General features: G+C 44.6%; 1 long non-coding RNA gene across 1 annotated transcript in view; it reads left to right on the plus strand.

The window, feature by feature from the left end:
* The window catches only part of LOC310698118, a 31,445-nt gene extending 19,984 nt beyond the window's left edge, over nt 1-11,461 (plus strand). The window contains exons 2-4 of the long non-coding RNA XR_014521333.1: nt 8,370-8,540; nt 9,703-9,786; nt 10,886-11,461. This is a non-coding gene — a long non-coding RNA (uncharacterized lncRNA). The remainder of the gene's footprint in view (nt 1-8,369; nt 8,541-9,702; nt 9,787-10,885) is intronic.
* Nucleotides 11,462-15,917: the final 4,456 nt, after the last annotated feature.

Consider the following 15,917-nt stretch of genomic DNA (forward strand, 5'->3'; position numbering starts at 1 on the left):
ACCTACCCTTGGAATGATCCTTGCTTCTGGCTGAGTTTGCTTCTTTTACTTGCTGTATTGTAATTCTGTTGTGTGCATTGATAGCCAGCTATTGCCCCGTCTGAGACACTGTGTTTTGTGTGGCTGTCTGTCTCCAGAACCAGATGTACAAAGTAAGAGCAAAAAGTCAGCTGCCACTTCCCATCATCCTTGAGGATAAATTGGGCAGAAATTCATTCAGGGGATGCTTTAAAAATTGCATCAGTGCAGCACTCTTCCCTTTGCCCAGACTGGTCAGTATGCTCTCTAGGTATGATACTGTGATGATTAAAAGGGACACGGGTGGCGCTGTGGTCTAAACCACTGAACCTCTTGGGCTTGCCAATCAGAAGGTCGCTGGTTTGAATCCCCACAACGGGGTGAGCTCTCGTTGCTCTGTCCCAGCTCCTGCCAACCTAGCAGTTTGAAAGCATACCAGTTCAAGTAGATAAATAGGTACCACTGAGGTGAGAAGGTAAACAGCATTTCTGTGTGCTCTGGTTTCTGTCACAGTGTTCTGTTGCTCCAGAAGCGGTTTAGTCTAAGGTTACCTGACATCCCCATTTTCCGGGGACAGTCCCCAGATTTACAGATCAGTCCCCATGCAAAATCCATTGAAGTTGAAAAGTGTCCCTGGATTCATTGAGAAAAATCTGGTAACCTTAGTTTAGTCATGCTGGCCACATGACCTGGAAATCTGTCTGTGGACAAGCGCTGGCTCCCTTGGCCTGAAAAGCAAGATGAGCACTGCAACCACATTGTTGTCTCTGACTGGACTTAACCATCCGGGGGTCCTATACCTTTTTACCTTACTGTGATGATTGGGGTGGTGGTAGATTTTGCCTAAATGTGTTATGATTTAGTAACAGAAATAATGGTTTGATTCAACTTTGCTAAACACAGAACCCCCCCCCCCTGGATTTCGTTAGGGTAACCAGCCAAGAGGCAGAGCTAGCTGGATGGCCCATTAAGGGAAAGGTAAAGGGACCCCTGACCATTAGGTCCAGTCGTGACCGACTCTGGGGTTGCGGCGCTCTTCTCGCTTTATTGGCCGAGGGAGCCGGCGTTTGTCCGCAGACAGCTTCCGGGTCATGTGGCCAGCATGACTAAGCCGCTTCTGGCGAACCAGAGCAGCACACAGAAACGCCGTTTACCTTCCCGCCGGAGTGGTACCTATTTATCTACTTGCACTTTGTGCTTTCGAACTGCTAGGTTGGCAGGAGCTGGGACTGAACAACGGGAGCTCACCCCGTCACGGGGATTCGAACCGTCGACCTTCTGATCGGCAAGACCTAGGCTCTGTGGTTTAACCCACAGCGCCACCCGCATCCCTCTCATGGGATAATGGGATGGCCCATTAGCAGGGGACAAAGGCTAATTGCCAGAAATTGGAAAGGAGAATTAGTACCAACAAAAGAGGAATGGCAGAGTAAATTATTTGAATATCTCAAACAGAGTAAATTATTTAAATATCTCAAACTGGCAAAAATGGCAGAGACAATTAGGAGATAGCCAAACCAAAAGTTCAAAAAGAAGTGGGAAATTTAAAAAGAATATTTAAAACCTGGACATGCTTTGATTAATTTTCGCAAACCACAATATGGATTATAAGTATAGTATTCAGATAACAGAAGAAATGGCAAAATGATTAAAGAAGCAGTTTATTAGACAGATAAGACAGACCCGCATTGAGGAAGACTGAAGTCTGTTGGGGAAGATAAGGAACTGGGAATTAAGAACATGGTGGCATAAGTTCTTTTGTAAGAACGTATGGATTTTGTAAGAACGGATGTATGTATGTTTTTTGTTTGTTTTGTTATTTTATCATTTGTGTGTGTTTGTTAAGTAAGAAAACTAATAAAAAGCATATTTTTAAAAAAGACTAGCGATGGCCCATCAAGGAAACCATCAGAGGGCCAGACTGTTGGGCAAGGGGACACAGGGCCCCTTATTTGTTGGGTGGCAGTGGGCAGAGGCAAAGGTTGGGTTTAAAGTTTCAACCTTGAATGGTTGGTAGGAGGTCCTGGGAGTCAGCAGAGAGAAGGAGAGGAAGGAGCAGAACTCCATGTGAATTGGGAATGACAGGAAGGAACGAAGAAAGAGGATGGCTTTTTGCTAGCCTTCAAATCCAATGCTGCCCTTATGGGGGACAGCCAGACCCTCATAGGATATGAATGCGCTGCAATCCCTCCATCTAAGTGAAGGTTGTATATATGTGAAAATAAAACCATATATCACGAAGACACCACAGTCTCTGCTGTGCTTTCTTCCCCAAAGGAAACACATACCCTGGGTAAACATCTGGAATATTGCGCCGCTGGTGGAGATTGGGGTGGGGTGTAATAATATTTTAGGTCCTGTGACATGTTTGTCTTCCTGCTGGATAACGTGTAAAATGAGTTGCCTTGCTGGAAAAGAAGGTACAGCAACTTGAGGCACACAACTTCAATCTAGAGGACAAGAAACGGAGTTTCTTGATAGAGATGAGTGGACTGTGCTGGAACAGCAACATAGGTAGGGTGCCCCTACAGAGAAGGAAGACCGCCCATTGCAAGAAAGGAACCCCTGGAGGAATGTGGCTCACGGAAATGGGACTGTTAGGAGCCATGCTGTGTTATTAGATCGGCAAAATCGATTCCGTGCCCTCATCTTGGATTCTGGGCTAGAGGAGCTAGGAAAGCAGTTGCTGACCTCAGAATACCCCGAGGTGACTGTGAAAGGTACAATGCTCAGAACTGATTCCTGCCCCCACCACCCCCACCTCAAAAGGAGGAAGAGACAGGAGGAGATGGACTTGGAGGAGCCGTTTTCCATTCTTCACCTAATCCCTTCAAGATCTAAGACTACTGATCATGGATGATAACCAACTTGCTACCTTTCAAGGAAATGATCTCAGAAAAAGGGAATTGTAGTCTGGAGAAGGCAAGTTGAAAGGAAGGAGTAGGAAGAACTTGAACCATAAGGTTCCTGACTTTGTAACCTATCCCAATAATACCCAGATAAGATCCAATAGACAAGAAGGAAAGTCTCAAGGACAGCAGTTGCAGACTACAGAAATCACTGATGTTGCTTTGGAAAGCACAGTGTATGGAACAATTCCTTCTACTCCCCAGAATAGACATGTGGTAGGTGACTCCCTATTGAGAGCGACAGAGACAGTAGTGTGCAAAGGAAACAGGATATCCCGGGAGGTGTGCTGTATTCCAGGTGCAAAGATTCACAATGAGACAGAGAAGTTGCCAAGTCTTATAAAGCCAACTGACCACAACCGCTTCCTTCTATTTCATGTGGGTCCAAACAATACTGCCATGTGCAGCCTTCAGTGTGTAGCAAGGGACTATGAGACTCTGGACAGGAATCTGAAAAGCCTTGGGGGCACAACTGGTCTTTTCATCACTCCTTCCTGTTGAGGGTTGTGGCCCAGGAAGAGAGAGATAAATACTGGAGTTGGACCACTGGCTGCAAAGGTGGTTTCAACAGGAAGGAAATTTCAATAGGGACAAATGTAAGATTCTGCTCTTAGGTAGGAATAACCAGCTGCACCAATATAAGATGGGGGGCACCTGGTTTGCTAACAGTACATGTGAAAAGGAACTAGGGGGTCTTAGTGGACCACAAGTTTAACATAAGTCAACAGGGTAATGCCGCACCAAAAAAAGAGCTAATGTTCTTCTAAGCTGCAACAGTAGAAGTACAGTGTACAGATCAATAAAATTAATAGTACGACTCTATTCTGCCTCAGACCGCATCTGGAATACTGTGTCCAGTTCTGGGCACCACAATTTAAGAAGGATACTGATAAGCTTGAACAAGTGCAGAGGAGGGCAACCAAGATGGTCAAGGGTCCAGAAACCAAGACTTATGAGGAATGGTTGAAGGAGTTGGGTATGTTTACCCTGGAAGTGAAGATAACCATTTTCAGATATCTCAAGGGCTGTCACATAGAATATGGAGAAAGCTTGTTTTCTCCTGCTCCAGAGGCAAGGACCTGAACCAATGGCTTCAAGTCACAAGAAAGGAGAGTCTAACTAGACATCAGGAAAAACCTTCTGACAATAAGAACTGTTCGGCAGTGGAACAGTCTCCCTCGGGAGGTTTTGGACTCTCCTTCCTTGGAGGTTTTTAAGTAGAGGTTGAATGGCCATCCATCATGGAAGCTTTAGCTGAGATTCCTGCGCTGCAGGGGGTTGGACTTGATGACCCTCAGGGTCCTTTCCAACTCAACAATTCCGATTCTAGGTCTTGGAGTCCCAATGCCACCCAGGAGAGGGTACCACATCCTCTTTATTTATCTGTGTGTTTTCTTCCACAAATGACTGGGTGAAATTCTGGGTTTTGCAGGAGACACCATTTCCAGGGATTTGTAAAATGCACAGATTCTGAGGAGCCAGAGCCATGCCTGTTCTGTTCTGTGTGACTAAGATTAAGACTGTGAAAAGAAAGTAGACCTCCGTAGCCCATTGAGGCAGCTACTTACTTTTGTCCACTTCTAAAGCAGTACCTGTAATCAGCACTTTCTATGCCTAGGTAAAGCCAGCTTCTCAGTTCTACATTCCCAGTACAAACACTGAAGGAATTAAAGATGCCTATGGACTGTTAATAGTCAGCCTGCTGTAACGTGCTCTGTGTGGGTGCAGAAAGCTGCTACAAGATTTCTAAGTGGTATAATACAATGGTATCCTAAAACAACGATTCTTCAGGATCCATGGGGCCAGAGGAGAAAGGTAAAGCAGGTAAAGCAGCTGATGCAAATCTCACCTTTCTGCAGTAGGCTAAGTCACACTCACACATCCCGTTGTGTCTTTCCTCTAGGCAAGCAATAAGCATTGTCAGAATTCAAGTACTGTACACACTCCAGCCAGGCAAAATAAAGGCAGTGTGTGGGATGAGAAGTGTGTGCTGAGGAAGCAGCGTGCATTTGTTGCTTGGTCCACATTTTCCTCAGGCACCACCCACCTGGCCCCTGGAAGGTTACCCAGATAGGAATGTGGCCCTTGGTATGAAAGCAGTTCTTCACCCCTGGCTCAAAGTATCCTGGAGGTGGACATGGTGGGCTGGCACAAAAACATAATAAAACATAGCAAAAAGCATACTGTAAAGGTAAAGGGACCCCTGACCATTAGGTCCAGTCGTGGCTGACTCGGCTTGTGGCGCTCATCTCAATTTACTGGCTGAGGGAGCCGATGTACAGCTTCCGTGTCATGTGGCCAGCATGACTAAGCCGCTTCTGGCAAACCAAAGCAGCACACGGAAATGCCGTTAACTTCCCACCAGAGCAGTACTTATTTATCTATTTGCACTTTGACGTGCTTTTGAACTGCTAGGTTGGCAGGAGCAGGGACCAAGCAACAGGAGCTCACCCCGTTGCGGGGATTCGAAGCACCGACCTTCTGATCAGCAAGTCCTAGGCTCTGTGGTTTAACCCACAGCGCCACCCGCGTCCTTCTAAAAGCACACTGACAGACAACCTAATAATAAGTTAGTCATCAAGATAACAGTCCTCTCCCCAACACTTTTACAGACCATAGATTACTTAATAGCCAAAGACCTGGGTAAAGAGGAATGTTTTTGCCTGGTGCCTAAAGACATGTAATGAAGGCTCTCTGCAGTGAGCGTTCCACAATTGGGGAGCCACCACAGAAAAGGCCCGTTCTCTTGTTGCCATCCTCTGAACCTCTGTGGGATGGAGGATATAGAGAAGGGCCTCAGATGACAAGCACAGGGTCTGGGTTCATATGGGGAGAGGCGATCCATAAGGTGTTGATCCTTAAGTTTCCACTTTTAACAATAATAACAAATATAAAACTACAATTTATTATGATTATCCTTTTGGGAATAGGCATGCTTGTGGAATTCAGCTGTGAATTCTGATACAACTTACCTAATCCATACTTACTGAGTTAATATGCAGGTTGAAATGTCAGCTATGTTTAAAGCATGTGATTTCCCCCAGAGAATCATGGGAACTGTAGTTTGTCATTCCCAGAACCCTTAACAAACTGCAGTTCCCAGGATTCTCTGGGGAAAATATGTGCTTTACATGTATGATGTGTATGCTGCCCTGCTTATCAACCACATTTCACATGCCAAGTTTCTTGGCTCAAAAATGAAGAAATCAACAATGCAATATTTAAAATGCAAAGTTTTAGAATTAATGTGTTAAGATATGTGTATTTTGTGAGAAAATACATTTTAAAATGCATTATTTATATGAGTAAAATGTTTTTGGCAGATTAAAAACATCACAGATTTATGCAGAAACAGGATGGAATGGCCTTAGGTGACACAGACTTTGAATAGACTGATCCATTCCATCCCTATTCAGGAATCTTCACAATAAAAAGGCAGGATGGGGAACCCCCCCCCCCCAGTAAATCTCTAGTTTACCTCAAAGGGTTGTTGTGAAGATAAAATGGGAGGGGAAACCTCTAAGAGGAAGGGTGGCATGTAAATGAAATGAGTAAAAACCCAGAGTAAAATATATGCTAGCAACCCAAGGGGAAAATGTGTCAAAGCATTAGAAAGGAACCTGGCTCATCAGAAATGTTATTTATAGAAGCCTCCAAAGCCACTGTAAGCCCTAATTGGTGCCAAGGCTGCTTCAAAGGATTTCTGTGAAATCCTCACAAATAGAGCAACACCATCCTCAGCCATTCAGCTGGGGAATGCAATATTAAAAGAATGGCAGTGGGCTGGGGGGATAACTTGATAAAGGTTGCAAACACAGAGAAGGGAAAAGACAACAAAACATCCACTTCTCCAATTTAAAACCCAATCACAAATCCTGCTTGCAGCTGCACTGTGACAAATTGTGTGCTCATAAATAAATTCTAGAGGCTTTTTTAAGGAACCGACACTGTAAAAAAGGTGGGGAAAGAGAAAAATAGTGGCAAGAATTAAGGCAAACTTAGCCTTCCTTCTCCATAAAATAAAAATAAAATCTCAGTGTCAGCACATCAACTATGCCACCACTTAAACAGGGATGCTAACCTGGCGCCATCGTTATAAATTTTTAGGTGCCTGGCAAATGCGTTCATTTTTTTATCAGGCATTGAGCTTTTAACTATGGCCTTTTTGCACAGGTGGGATGCTTTAATTAAAAAAAAAAGAATTGTCTTTTAGATTTTTCTTTTTTGATGCTGGTTTTAATGTATGTAAGTGTTTGTTTATGCTTAAAATATTGTAAGTCACATTGGGTTGCTGTAGCAAAAAAAGCAACTTGTACATTTAATTCATCATCATCATCATCATCATCAAAGGGCTCTTTCACACAGGGTCTCTATATCGCAAACAGACCATTCAGATGTTGCAGACATGTTGTTGACAACTGTATCATTCTTGCTGTTCTTAAAAAATATAATAATTACTGGATTCTCCCCTGGGAAGAGTAAATCTGGATTAAATAAAATGTGAGGGGCGGGGGAATATGGGCAGGCACTTTGATGGCCATGACACTGTAGAGTCTTGGGCCACATCTGTACTGTACATTTAAAGCACTATGATACTCCTTAAATAGTCGTACTTCCTCCAAACAATCCTGAGAAATGTAGTTTGTTAAGGGTGGTCTTTGGAGACCCCTATTTCCCTTAGAGAGATACAGTTTCCAGCATGGTTTATCAACCAGTTCCCCTTCCCAGGGGGGCATTCTGGGAATTGTAGCTCTCCTAATAATTTTCAGTGCTCTTAACAAGCTACAATCCCCAGGATCCTTTGACGGAAGCCATGACTGTTTAAAGTGGTTTGATACCGCATTAAATGAATAGTGTGGAAGTGGTCTTGAAAAATGTGAAACACCCACCCCATGACAAACACTGGTCCAGAAGCACCCAAGGACTGCCCTGTGGCTCTCAGCTCAGTTTCATGAGGCCCTGGGCCTAATTTCATGTGGATGTCAAGAAGAGAAAGGGGCAGTGGTGGCTGGTGGCCATTGGGACTGGTGAGACACAAGGAAGGGTGACCAACAGTATGTGGAGCCAGAACTGCTTCAAGACAGAGCCAGCTAATTCTGGTTTGGCCCACATCCTCCTCCTGCCTGTTGACTTCCACTAGAGCAACACTGAGACTGAGAAGGAAGGTGGAAGCTGACAAGGCACTGCGTGAATAAGAAGGCAAGCAGGTTGTGGTTACCTGGTGTCACTAGGATGGTGGGGCAGAAAGGGAGGTAACCCCACCTGCCTCCAACCCCACCCAAGTTTTGTCTCCAACCTTTTAGGGTAACCTCACAGTACAGTCAGACTCTCTCCCATCTCTTCCTCCTATAGAATGCCTTCTCCTTTCACATCTGCTCTCTCTACCTCAAGATACGGGGGCGGTAGAGATAGACACTTGACATTCTCCTTTGTCCTTTCTAGCCAGGTGATGGCAACATGCCTCTCATAGGGCCCTGGACTGGCATTTAGGAGACCTTTGCTGCACGTGTGACTTGAGGCTGCTGAGCAAAGGTTAAATGGAGCGTATAAGAGGAGCTGACACCAGGTGGACAAGAGCTGGCAGAGATGGGAAGTGAAGCAGGTGAAAAGGAGGTAAGCAGCCAGGTAGGGCAGCCTAGCCCAAGATGGCAGCTAAAGCATATTGAGCTTTTGGCTCAGCGACTAGAAATCTTGCAGGACTCCAGCTCCAATCAGACCCACCCACATTGGTCATTGATGGTGGAAGTTGTAGCCCAACAACATCCGGAGGGCCACAGGTTCCCTATCCCTGTCTTTTCGTGCATTTTGTAAAAAAACACACCCCATTTTTGTATGCATTTTTGTACATATCATTTGGCTACAGAACTGTTTTGCAAAATCCAGAAAAGTGTGAAGTTTTGAAGGAGGGCTGTGTATTCAGTTTGTGTATTTTTTCAGAAAGTGCAAAATTACCATATTTTTTGCTCTATAAGATGCACCAGACCATAAGACGCACCTAGTTTTTGGAGGAGGAAAACAAGAAAAAAAAAAAATTCTGAATCTCAGAAGCCAGAACATCAAGAGGGATCACTGCGCAGTGAAAGCAGACTCTTGTTGTTCTGGCTTCTGGGATAGCTGTGCAGCCTGCATTCGCTCCATAAGACGCACACACATTTCCCCTTACTTTTTAGGAGGGAAAAAGTGAGTCTTATAGAGCAAAAAATACGGTAAGTATGTTGGCCTTTAAAGCTGAACTGATATGGCTTTCTCCCCCATCCCTATTGACAGGTCTTGCCCACCTGTCAAAAGTTGACCCATGGGGTGGGGCTAGATAAGGATCTGACCCACAGGGCCCCAAAGGTTCCCTGCCCTTCGTGCTAAGCCATAGTTTGGTGATATGCAAACCAGGCAGCCTTGTCAGGTCTTGACTTCAGGCAGCTGTGAGAGGGGAGCCAGGTGTCAAAGCTAAAGACCTCAGAGCCATGCAAGATCTGAGTTCCCCAGGAAAGTCTCAGCCCAAGCAAGAAGCCTTTTGTAGTTCTTCCTATCTAGAGCAGCCCAGTGACCAGACTAGTCAGAGATTAACAGCCAAACCTAACAAATGCGCACTCTTGCTGGTTAGCATGAGAAGGAGCAAAGTCCACAGAGCTGTATTGCTGATAGGCAGATATTCAGATCATAGAAATACATTTGATAGAGAGGGCTCTGTGTGATGTCATTTCCCCTCCTTTCCTGGAGAGAAAGGAACATGTAGCACTTCTTCTCTCTCTGTCTCTCGTTCTGTTTTCTTTTACAGGCAGATGCTTGAAGCTGGTATTTTGTCTGCTTAGTCGTCCCCCCCCCCCCGCTTCCTTACCGTGATCCAATGCATGATTATAAAGTAAGCAAATCTTATTTTTAAACTTACTTTACAAGTTGTTGCCTGACTCTTTGTTAAGTGGGGTAAGAAGGGGGAAGCCAGCTTACTTCATTAGCTGGATTTGCTCAAAAGGAGGCTTTGCAGCCTAATTCCCATGCTTTTAATTTTGCTGCCAACGATGGGATTTTAAAACTCTGTTCAACCCCCACACATGACTTCCTGGAGGGATAAATTGTAATTAATATATTCCCTCCTACCCATTAAAATCCATCCACAAAACTAGGTGGGCAGGGTTCAGTCCAGGGCCTAAGAATACCCCTCTGCCCAGAGATATACTGCAAACCATATGGGAACTCACCACATGTGACATGGGGCCGCTGAATGCAGAGCCAAGGTTTCCCAGTCCTTGTGCAGACTGTCAGGAAAATCTTTGGTTCCCCAGTTCTGCTTGTGTTGTGTTTTGTGCGGCCACCTTTAAAACACGGAACATGGTAGAAGGTGCAGCCATTCACAGCTTCGACAGTGTGACTACAGTTAGTGCCTGAAGTGGTGGCTGATGCCCACTAGGATTTGAAGGGAATAAGGCAGGGAGCCCAGTGGTAGGTGGAGCCAGACTCAATGGCAGGCAGGCAGAACAACAAACCAATTATTGTTTTCTCCCCACACTCCTCTCTGCTGAGTTCTGCGACTCTGAGACTAAGGAGGAGGAGAGGGCTGTTGAGTAGTGTTACCTGCTAGATCGGTTGTAAATAAGAAGGGAGGCAGGTGGGAGCTGGCTGAGGGCATACTGAACTTGGTGGAGCAATGTCCTGTTTGCCCAAATGGAACTGCTTTTGTGTGTCTAGTCACCTTGGTTTCGTGTGTAGTCTGAGGCTATGTGCTATAAACTGGAAGAAAGCCTTCTCAATTCAATGGGAGTGATGGGAAAGGTCCATAGCTCAGTGTTAGAGTAACTAATTTGCATGTGGAAAGTTCAGTCTCTGGCGCCACCAGGTGGGTCTGGGTTAGACCCCTTTCTGAAACCCCAGAGAGCTGCTGTCACTCAGGGCAGACAGTACTGTGGGAGATGGGGCCATTCAATACACTGTCAGCTTCCTAGCAAGTCTGCTTATGATTGCAGGCTTCGTGGTTAAATATCCAGAGAAAATTTCCTGTCCAGCATCGCCGACTCAAAGACAGCACGGATTGCGCTCTAGCAATGGAAGGCACATTGATTAATTCAGTCTATCAAAGGGATGAGTACATCATCTATGATTCATCATTTGGGCAAATTTCAGTTAACCGTTGGGATTTCATTTCTTACGAGAAATAGCTCACAGCAACAAAATATATGGACAAATTCTGTCCATAACCCAAGCTGCCTATTTATTAAGGGCAGAGCTCCCAAAACAGGAACTATACAAATTACAAATGCTTGTCAAACCTTGTCACATTTTTTTCAGAATTTATCTCTGAGATGAATTCTTTATGCCTCCAGTTTATGGTTGAGACAGGGGGCTGTTTCCTCAAAGCTTCTCTTGCTTGCTTGTTACTGCTAAACACTGCTCAGAGCTGGAGGCAAACTTACCCAGAAATGAAAGCCTTTCTGTTGTGTTTTTATATCCTGTTTATAATTATATAATTGTATTCGTTTTGTTAACTCCTGATTTGTTTCTTTTTTATTTTGGCTTTATTATTGAAAGCTCCTTGTGTTAAACTCACCTTATTCTGTTGTTATTGTTTGTTTCTCAGTTTGTGCGTATTGTCCGTTTTTGTTTTTTAACAACATTTTAAAAAATTAATTGTGGGGAACGGAACTTAACATTGCAAAACTGAGGAGAAAGGGGCTGTTCCATCAGTCCCTGAGAACAGGATGCTGATAGCCTCAGTACATATAGTGAGGGCTTGCTGGGCAATGTAAGGCAGTCAACATATGAGAAAGGGCTGGGATGGCTCTCAGGGTTGTGGGTGTTCAAGCCCCACGTTGGGCAAAAGATTCCCTTCCAACTCTACAATTCTATGTTTTATTATTATTATTATTTATTAAATGTATATACTGCTCTTCATCACAAGATCTCAGGTGGTTCGCAGAACTATAGACAGACTTTGTTGTTGTTTAATTGTTTAGTCGTGTCCGACTCTTCGTGACCCCATGGACCAGAGCACACCAGGCACTCCTGTCTTCCACTGCCTCCCGCAGTTTGGTCAAACTCATGTTGGTAGCTTTGAGAACACTGTCCAACTATTTCATCCTCTGTCGTCCCCTTCTCCTTGTGCCCTCAATCTTTCCCAACATCAGGGTCTTTTCCAGGGAGTTTTCTCTTCTCATGAGAGGGCCAAAGTATTGGAGCCTCAGCTTCAGGATCTGTCCTTCCAGTGAGCACTCAGGGCTGATTTCTTTAAGAATGGAGAGGTTTGATCTTCTTGCAGTCCATGGGACTCTCAAGAGTCTCCTCCAGCACCATAATTCAAAAGCATCAATTCTTCAGCGATCAGCCTTCTTTATGGTCCAGCTCTCACTTCCATACATCACTACTGGGAAAACCATAGCTTTTACTATACGGACCTTTGTTGGCAAGGTGATGTCTCTACTTTTTAAGATGCTGTCCAGGTTTGTCATTGCTTTTTTCCCAAGGAGCAGGCATCTTTTAATTTCGTGGCTGCTGTCACCATCTGCAGTGATCATGGAACCCAAGAAAGTAAAATCTCTCACTGCCTCCATTTCTTCCCCTTCTGTTTGCCAGGAGGTGATGGGACCAGTGACCATGATCTTAGTTTTTTGATGTTAACCATATTTTGCACTCTCCTCTTTCACCCTCATTAAAAGGTTCTTTAACTCCTCCTCACTTTCTGCCATCAAGGTTGTGTCATCTGCATATCTGAGGTTGTTGATATTTCTTCCGGCAATCCACCATAAATTTGCAGAGGAGAAAGGAAAACTTTTGGTCGGTGGCTGATGTGAGGTGGTTATGTTCTTTGGTTTCCTCCCCTCCCTTGCATGGCACAGGCAACAGTCAGCTGAATGTACAGCTATGCATGGGCGGGAGCGTGAAAAATGTTTTCTGAAGGCCCTGCAGGAGCTACCTTGAGGCTCCTGAGCTTGTCAAGCAAAGTAATTTCTGTTTTAAAAATGCACGGAGAACGGAGTTTATAGAGTGTCAGCAGGCAATGATAATATGTTCAGTGTGGAGCAAGCGGTCAGCCACGGGATGGCTTATTCTATCTGACGACTCTCAGCCATCCGTTCCCCTCTTTTTTTCTTCCTGCTTTGCTGTCAGCTTAACCTGCCAATCTCTGCTGCCTAATTAACGCTCTGCCCACACTCGTCTCCCGGCGCAGAGCTCAAAGGCCACCTCACAAAAAGTAGCACGGGAGTAAAAACCTCTGATCTTGACAGCTGAGGAAAGCAGTAAGTAACATAATGGCCCAGAATGAGATGAGCTGGGAAGGAGTGTTTCATCTACATCCACATCTTATGTTTAAAGTACAGTGATGCTACTTTAATAGCTAAGCCTTCCCCCAAAGAATTTTGGGAAATGTAGTTTAAGGATTCTGAGAGGTATTAGGAGGCCCCTAACCACCACCACCCCAGTGCCACAGGGTGGTTTAACAATCTATCCCTCTTCCCAAGGAGCTCTGGACGCTGCAACTCTGTGAGAGCAAGAGAGGTCTCCATACAACTCTCAGCACCCTTTAACAAATGACAGTTCCCAGAATTTCTTGGGAGACGCCATGACTGTTCAAAGTGGTATAGTAGTGCTTTAAATATACGGTGTGGATGTAGCCTTTGTGGGCAAAGTGGCCGTGGTACAAAGAGATTTCAAATGCACAGAGGATGGGGTTTTGCCACATGGTAGAACACTCTGTTCCAGGTGTGAGGAGCTGGATTGAGTCAGCGGGTCCAATTCCTCTCCACACACACCCCGGCCCACAATAGGCCAAGTATGACAGGTAACTGGGGACACATGCCTGTCAACCACCTGGCATCACAGTGATGCCAAGGGCCCTCTTTTGCATAATTTTCCTTGGACCATAATATTGAACCCTGCTCTTTGTAAATCCCCTGAAGTGTTGTTATTTTATTTGCTTTGATTGCTGCAATTTGTTTTTATACTGTTGTTATATGAATTTTAGGTTGTATTTTGTTCTAATGGAATTGTTTTTAAATTGCACATAGTGTACACTGCTTAGATTTCATATATATGGAGTGGTTCTGATATGCTTTTACAAAATAAAATAGCACTGTGCATGGAAGCCCCAATCATCAGCTGATTGCCAGAGCATGCAGTGTGTTAGACACAGGTTTGTCATTTATGATCTCAGGTGCAGGGCAGGTGGGCCAACCTGGCTTTGTCTAATCCTCCTTTAAAGACATCTAAGTTGGTGGCAACATAGGCCACATGTTGTGGAAGCAAATCCTATAGGTTTAACTATTGCACTGTATGAAGAAGTACTTCCTTTTGTCTGCCCTGAGTCTCCCACCATGACTAGTGAAGTTTGAAACTGATGACAGTTCGTCAATGACGCCAGAGTTTAGTTCCTATGGTTTTCGCTGTTATCTTGAAGGTTTGCCCATCATAATTTCGCAAGAGGCACAATCATGTAGAAATCCCTGATGGATGCTGCTGATTCACGCAATGGGTTCATTGGATTGCATTTAACAGGTTTTATCTGTGATAAGTGGCGAATCTATCAGCAGTTGTATGATTCTGTGAAGCTGTTATTGAGGATTTCCTATAACAGATGGTCCTCTTATCACTACCTTGCCTGCCTCCCTGTCAGTAATAGCAATTGTTTCATCCATGTATCAGGAGCACACAGAAACTGCAAGGTGGTTGAACTGGTTTGCCAGTCTGGCAACCTGGAAAAGGCAAAGGGACCTAAGTAAACATACATGAATGTTTCATCGTGGTAGCTTTGCCCCCCTTGCCTCAGATCCGCAGCTGTTCTTGCAGCTCTTCGCTGCTCAAGCTTGCAGTGAATTTGACAACATATTTTATTCATTAGTGTTTGGGTTTTATTTCACGGGTAGCGATGAAAGCGAATTACACGTTTTGCCAAAACTCTAAGCTCACTGATGAATGAAGATGAAATGTCTTTCTGCAACTCTATCATGTTTTGCCAGTGTTTCATCTAGTAGCTGTCTGTTGTTACACACAGTTTTGTTCTTTTCCGAAGTCCAAGTTCTTGCAAGGTGAGGGGTACAGAATTCAGTGGCATCCTGGACACCTGTGTGCAGGGCTTAGGCTGGTGACTCCAAAAGAGCAGAAGTCAAATGTTGTTTCAGCACCAGGCAATTGTAGTCTGAGCCTTAACTAGGTGCTTGCAGATCTTACTAGCTGGTAGAGGTTGGAAGTGTGAAAGCAGGGGTAATTCAGTTTGCAGTTTAAGGATTAATTATGGTTGTGTTAAAACCAACTAACCAAGAGGAGACAGGTAGAGGTGTTGCTTAGAAACTGGGCAGAATAGAATGATCTTTGCTGAAGAAGCACATGCCCTGATTGACTATGTAGAAGGAAATGTCCTCCATAGGCTTGATTGAATGTCTTCCTGCTACGTACAAGGCCTGAAGTAAGAAAGACAAACCGGTGTGTTCCTTTCTCCTTGAATTATTCACTGTTTTTACTCACTTTTGCTCAGCAAAGTGTTAGCAGGATTTCTTGTCTCTCTGGACTCCCATCTGCTTTAAGTGACTTTGCTAACCGTAGGGCCCTCTGGGGATCAACCTGAGGCCAATTCAGTCTCCTACTCTGCATCCCTGGTTTCACCCCTCTAACTCTGAGGTCATTGTGTACATTACAACTTTCATTGCTGCTTAAGGCTTGATTAAGGGTATTGGTTTCTGCAATTTGATAGGAAACATCTGGCTTGGTAGCATCCAGGCAGGTAAATAGCAAATAGGCTTGCACAGGGCATACACATCTTGTTTAATTAATCACTTGGTACACACCTTGAGTTGCTGCTTGGATGCTCAGTCAATGAAAAGCCTAAGGCCAAAAAGTCCTGTTAGTAAGTCATGGCAGCGAGAGAAGTCAATGGAGATGGATGTGATATTTGATGGGAGTTTGGGTCAGTGGTGGTGGGAACCTGTTGGAAAGAAATATCCCATTTCAAGAGGGCCCAGATTACTGTAACAATCTGCATGTGTGGGTTTGCTTGCTTCTTCTTCTCTC

This window comes from Podarcis liolepis (genome assembly GCF_965112155.1).
Source record: "Podarcis liolepis genome assembly, chromosome: Z".
Lineage (NCBI taxonomy): Eukaryota > Metazoa > Chordata > Lepidosauria > Squamata > Lacertidae > Podarcis > Podarcis liolepis.